Source organism: Nicotiana tabacum, chromosome 21 (genome assembly GCF_000715075.1).
Source record: "Nicotiana tabacum cultivar K326 chromosome 21, ASM71507v2, whole genome shotgun sequence".
NCBI lineage: Eukaryota > Viridiplantae > Streptophyta > Magnoliopsida > Solanales > Solanaceae > Nicotiana > Nicotiana tabacum.
Window position 1 is genome coordinate 10,356,584 of NC_134100.1, and position 6,178 is coordinate 10,362,761.

The 6,178-nt window shown below is 39.2% G+C and overlaps 1 long non-coding RNA gene across 1 annotated transcript; it reads left to right on the forward strand.

The window, feature by feature from the left end:
* The first annotated feature begins 308 nt into the window (after positions 1-308).
* On the forward strand, positions 309-5,390 carry LOC107785885 (uncharacterized). Its single transcript, XR_001648007.2, has 2 exons — positions 309-889; positions 5,076-5,390. It is a non-coding gene; the product is annotated as an uncharacterized LOC107785885 (long non-coding RNA).
* Positions 5,391-6,178: the final 788 nt, after the last annotated feature.

The following is a 6,178-nucleotide window of genomic DNA, read 5'->3' on the forward strand; positions in this document are numbered from 1 at the left end:
ACCAAAAAATAGTTTTATTATAACGGTCAGTCTTATTTTGATAGTTATTTTACTTAAGTGGGACTAATTAATAAATGAGATTGTATTTTAATCTCGTTCGCAGGGAAAGAATAAAACTTAGGCTCGAGCAACTCATTTCTAGGCCTAATTTTGGACCTAGCCCATAATTCCTAGGCCCATACCCCTAACCTAATCCCTACCCCTATATAATAGTACCTAATGCCTAAATAGTGACCTACACCTAAAAACCTATACAAAAAACTTAGATCCGTTGTTTTCTTAATAAACAAAAACCCTTGCACTCAAAACTAGAAATCAGCGAAATAATACATAAAGATAGACCTAGGAGCTAAGATCGGCGTCATTTATTCAATGATGGACCCCTCCCCATGATGTCTTCTTCAACGTAAGACCTAAAGCTCTTTCTTATTTGAAGCAAAAAAATCAACTTCTTCTTGGCCATTTGCGATGGTTTCAGCTGAAGCCTAAACGACGACCCCATGAACTCTGGTTCTTGAAAAAAATCCCAGAGCTTTAAGCATCAGTCTCATAGACCTAGGGCATCAGCGGCTTCTTCTTCCTCGACTGAACTCCATCACCACCGTAAATGGCCGGAAGCCGGCGACGAAAGTTTGTTTCGTCAATGGTGTTCGTTTAAAGCTCGTGGAGAGTTCGTTTGAGGTTGTCGACTGAGTTTCAAGTTCGTCGTTCCATTTAGTGTAACATTTCTGTTGAGATCGAGTCCTGCTATAGCCCGTTCGTAGGTCGCTAGCTCTATTCGTTGGGTCTGTTCAGTTCCATTCGAGATTCCGGCGAAGTTCCGGCGCTGCTATGTTTTCTTGTTCGAGTCCGTGTCTGATTGGCCGAGCTTCGAAACAGTATTGTAAAGGTGCACTTTTCAAATTCTATCTTGTTCCATCTCATTGTTTTATATTGGGGAAGGAATTAAATTGGTTTGGTGTTATGTTGGTTTGATTGTATTTGCATGCGTTAGTTCCATTAATCTGCTAAATGTCTTAATATGGCTCATTCTGTTTTCATCACTATCTAAGACATTTGATTTGAGTTTGTTTATAAGTAAGAGAAAGATATATTGTGATTGTTGCGGTACTGGAACATAATATCAATTTGATAATTACAAAGTCGATTTAGTAGCGAAAGTGTCAGTTTGGAATTTAAAGTATTAATAGAATTACTTATTTGTGTTCTTGAACATGATTATGACTTCTAAAAATAATTCGGAGTATGTGTTCGCGCAACTTCAAATAAACTTTCTTAGTAATAAGATGGTTGTTAGTAGGCCGCTAATTTAATTTAATTTATATAGCTTGAGGTGTGCCATCTATAATTAAATCATCTATGGCCCTCACACATGTTATAATTTAGATATTGAACATGAACTTCGTAGTTCGCTTTAGGCGCGTTAATCATATAATCATCATGACTACTACTAAAATCCGGGGGTACATTTCATGTGGCCCGATTTAAATTTTCTAACAAGGTTAAATAGAACGTGTCGTGAACCATAGGTGCATATCATGTAGCGTGGCTTATAATGCGTTTTAAATGACCTTGAATTTTTCTCGAAATAAATAAAAGCGGTTATAAAATTAAAAATGCATGTAGGTTCAAAATGTGTAATAAATCAGATAATTAGGCCAGTATCAATAGTTGAGCGACCGTGCTAGAACCACGGAATCCGGGAATGCCTAACACCTTCTCCCGGGTTAACAGAATTTCTTACCCGGATTTCTATGTTCGCGGACTGTAAAACATATTCAATCTTTCCTCGATTCGGGATTTAAATCCGGTGACTTGGGACACCATAAATATCCCAAGTGGCGATTCTGAATTTAATAAATAAATGATCCCGTTTCGATTGCCACTTAAAGTGGAAAAACTCCCTATATATACCATCGGGTGTGTAAAAAGGAGGTGTGACAGCTCTGGCGACTCTGCTGGGGATCGAACCCAGAATCTCTGGTTCAGGGTTCAAGAATTCGAGCTTAGAATAACTGTTATAGTTGGCTTTTTTATATGATTTTTACATGTTGAACTTAATGTGCTAAATGCTACTTTTACCGCTTTGATATTGGTTGATTGGGTATATAAACTGCTACGAAACCCTTCTTCTCTCTGATTCTTCTAAATCATGGAAGAGTGTGCACTTCGTGTGACTTCTCTTCTGTTAGAGTCATATCCCAAATTTTAAAATAAGGTTCAGACAAGTTGCAAAGCCGGTGAAGCTTCTGTATTCCCGGTACGCTGCCCCTCCTCGACTCGAGTTGTCCGCTCGGGTACACAAGTATAGAACAAATACCCAGGTTTTTGAACCTAGAATAACTCAGCCTCATGCCGGATCCCTAGTAGGAACGTTTGTTTGCATCATGTGCATTTGACTTTTGAGACTCAACACAGGGGTTGGGTCTGTCTAGGACAGGTGCACCAAATTAAAAGACCATCCTGATACATCTTACGTGCTACTTGCGTATCTGTCTATTTCGGCTTGCATGCTGTAAGCACGTGATTTTTGCTTCACAGACAATCACTCCAAAAGAAATCAAAAATAATAACAAATGGCCTCACTGTACAATTTCTCGATTTTACGTGACATGTGTTGGTAGTCATTTGTGGTTCTGTCCATTGTTTTATTTTATTTATTTAATCTTATCAAACAAAATACAAAATATGTATGTCATGTATAATTAAACCATAATTCGATCATTAAAAGAAAATTCACAAAAAATATGCACCTTTTATTCTAGGGTGTGATTTAACCTACTTTTATATTTTGATATGTGTGTGATAATTGTGTTAAGTGTTAAATTAATGGTTGTTTTAATTTCGTTTATTTATTTATTTAGTTTTAAAATTAGAAAACAAAAGAAAAGAGTGAAGAAAATCTGTTTGGGCCAAGAAATGAAACCAAAAAATAGGCCCAAAAGCAACCCACATCACCCAGCCCAAACAACCCGTCCCCAGGCCATCAAAACGACGTAGTTCAACACCAAAACTACGTCGTTTCAGGGACAGTTAATCTGAGCCATTCATCTAAATTGATCCAATGGCCTTTGTTTTCCCTCATGACCCTACCCATTCCCGTTTGAAACCGACCCCTCACTTAACCAAACGGTACCGTATTGTTAAGCTTCCCCAAATTCTGGCCATCAATTGTAATCGATCCAACGGCCAGGATTGAACCACCCTTCCCATATATAAACCTAACCTAACACCCCACGCCCCAAGCCAGACCCCCCTCTTCGGCCACTATTCACCATCGTCCTAGAGCCCCCTCCTCTCAAACCCTAACAGCCTTAGGGTTCCCCGCCGAAAGCCCGGTAACCACGGTTCCGATGACCACCAAAATAACACCCCTGATGCACCCAACCACCCTGAACACGAATCTGTTAACCATTCACCTCGAATCACCCCATAGCCTCTCGAATCTTCAATCGAAGATTCGAGCAAAAACCAGATCTACACCCACCGACTCCAAACTCATACCACAGCACCTCCTGACCTTCCTTACCCCCTGAATGACTTTGGTTCCGTTCGAATCTGACCGGAACAGAACAGATCTCAAATCAGACCACCAAGAACCCTAGAACTTAGAGTTATGGGTGTCTGTCCAAACCAACAAGGGATCAGGGTCTAATAGACTTTAACCAAAGTGTTCTCAGTTGAGAACACTTCGATTAAGGTCCATTCGACCCCGAAATGGTCGAATCTGAGTCCGAGTTTTGACTCAGTCTTAATTTCATATCCCTGAGGTAATTTTCCCTGTTCTTTTGTCCTCTTAAATTCTATCTGTCTTTCATGTTCTGGTTTGGTTTGGTTTTTGACTTTTCTATCCATGTGTGTGAGTTTTGAGTTAATAGTTTGTTTATTGGTTTTATTGATTGTTTGCTGTATATTATAGTTTGTATAGTCGTCTAAATAAGTGTCATCAACTGAATTCACTTGAAAGATTAAAAAATCAGGAGCCTGCATTTCAGTATGATTACTGTGCCTGTTCTTTTATTTATGATGATACTTGTAGGTCTGATGTAGTAGCACTTCGATCATAGTTTGCATCCTTAACTGCGTATTGGATCAATTGGTTTTGAGTTGGTCAGGTTTGGCTCCCAATGTGGCCAACTCATACCATTTGATTGGCACCCCTGTTTGTTTAAGTTTGAATCATTGCCTGAACTTAGGCAGAGAATTGGCTATTAGCTGCAAAAATCTAACAGATCAGCCTAAAAGCAGTATTGAGTTTAAGTTGATTAGCTAGTAGTCAGGTATTGGCTAAAATCAGAAGGGTTTATATACTGAATATTAGGAGTTAGGGTAATACAGTAATACGCAAGGTTTAAGGGTAATTTTGGCATTAAGCAGAGTTTGGTCAGGCATTAACTTAAGAACATGTCAAGTGGTAATTAAAATACTATTAACCTAATGACAATGGGGAACAAAACATAAGAGCATGGGAATTAAATGAATACTTTAAACCCATAACTCTTGATTAGAGCAATAGGACAAAGCATGGGGGGCTGATAAGTTTACTTCAAGAAAGATGCCTTTGGGTATGGGGAGTTAAGGGGTATGGGCAGACTACAACTTGTAGGGATCCGGGTAGCTTGACTGACCTGGATTAGCTTATAAATAAGCTGCTTCAGAACATAAAAAGGATTGGACATTTTTTAGTCTTCAGAAAGGGAAAAACAGAAAGAAATTTCAGAACACTGTAAGCTGAACACTGTCTGAAAACTGCATAAGAAATTAAGTTGGTCAGGCTGTCTTGGCCAAGTCAATTATTCTAGTTGGGCTGGTACTATTCCATTAGGATACTCCGATTTTCTCTGCAAGGATACTGCTGTTCTGGGTTTTTCTGCTGGTTTACTACTCTATTCCTGGGTCTGTCTTGTGGTGCTCGACCACCTGTGGTTTATCGTTATTGAACTGTTGTTGGGTGTTTTTGAGCTGGAGGTTACATTGTTGCTGTTGATTGTTGACTGTGGTTTACCTGCTGATGCTGTGTTGTTACATACTACTCGACTGATCATTCTCCTTCTTCTTTTGTTTTCCTATACCAGGTACATGACTAATACTGTCAATGTAACTTGAAAGTTGAGCATGAATACAAAAGAGAAGAGTTGAACATTGTTTGTTTTTATACGTAGACTGTATATTGCATATCATGTGATGTATACTAGTTTACATTTTTGCTGGGATACTGGAGTTAGCTCTCATACATAGGCAATGTCAATTGTATGGTAACTTGATATCCTATTGTGTGTGTAGGCTGATAGATAAAAGGTTTGACAGCATAGTAGGCTATAACTCAGAAATTAGCTATGTTTGTGATTAACATGTCCATTAATGCATGAAAATTATCTATCATTAGTTAATTTCCTGCCCTTTTGATAAACTGCCTTGTTATAACTGATAAACCACACCTTTAGAACAAAGAACGCACGTTTACGGTCTCAACCTCACGAAGGTTGAGCCCAAGTCGAAACGGACTAAGCAGGCCCTCATCGGAAAAACGTTGGCCCAGGCCTGGCTAATCCCGCATGGGCTGGGTTTGGGCCCATAAGATTCGATCGATTGCCCGTGGGCATGGCCATGTTTCTGATTTGTAAAAGCATTCGGAATCCTGCTATAAATAACCTGCAAGCATGAAATTAACTAGGGTTATTTCCGTTTTCAATCAGTAGAGACAAACACAACAAGAAATGTAGCTACTATAGGATATCCTTTTAAAAAATAAAGACGAGATGAGCCTCGACAAAATAAAAACGCACAAGCTATGGGGCCCTCGTTAAATGTATATATCAAAGCACTCAGTTTCCAGGGCGGGCCTTTTAGCGAATCTCACGGCTTTCCCAGAATAATAACACGATAGTCTCTTTAGGCGCGTATTTAATAATGTTATCTCCTTAAACTCGGGTGCACATTTATGTGACCCAAATCCAAATCCCAACGGAATCGAAATGTGTCTCTAATCACGGGTACATTGATTGTGGCGTGATCCGAGATGCATTTCCATGACGTTGCAAATTCTTTTCAATAATAAATGAGACGAGCCTCGACAAACAAAAAATGTACAAGCTGCGGGGCCCTCTAAATATACGTATATATTGAAATACTTAGAATTCGGGACAGGCCGTTTAGCGAATTTTATGGCTTTCCCCAA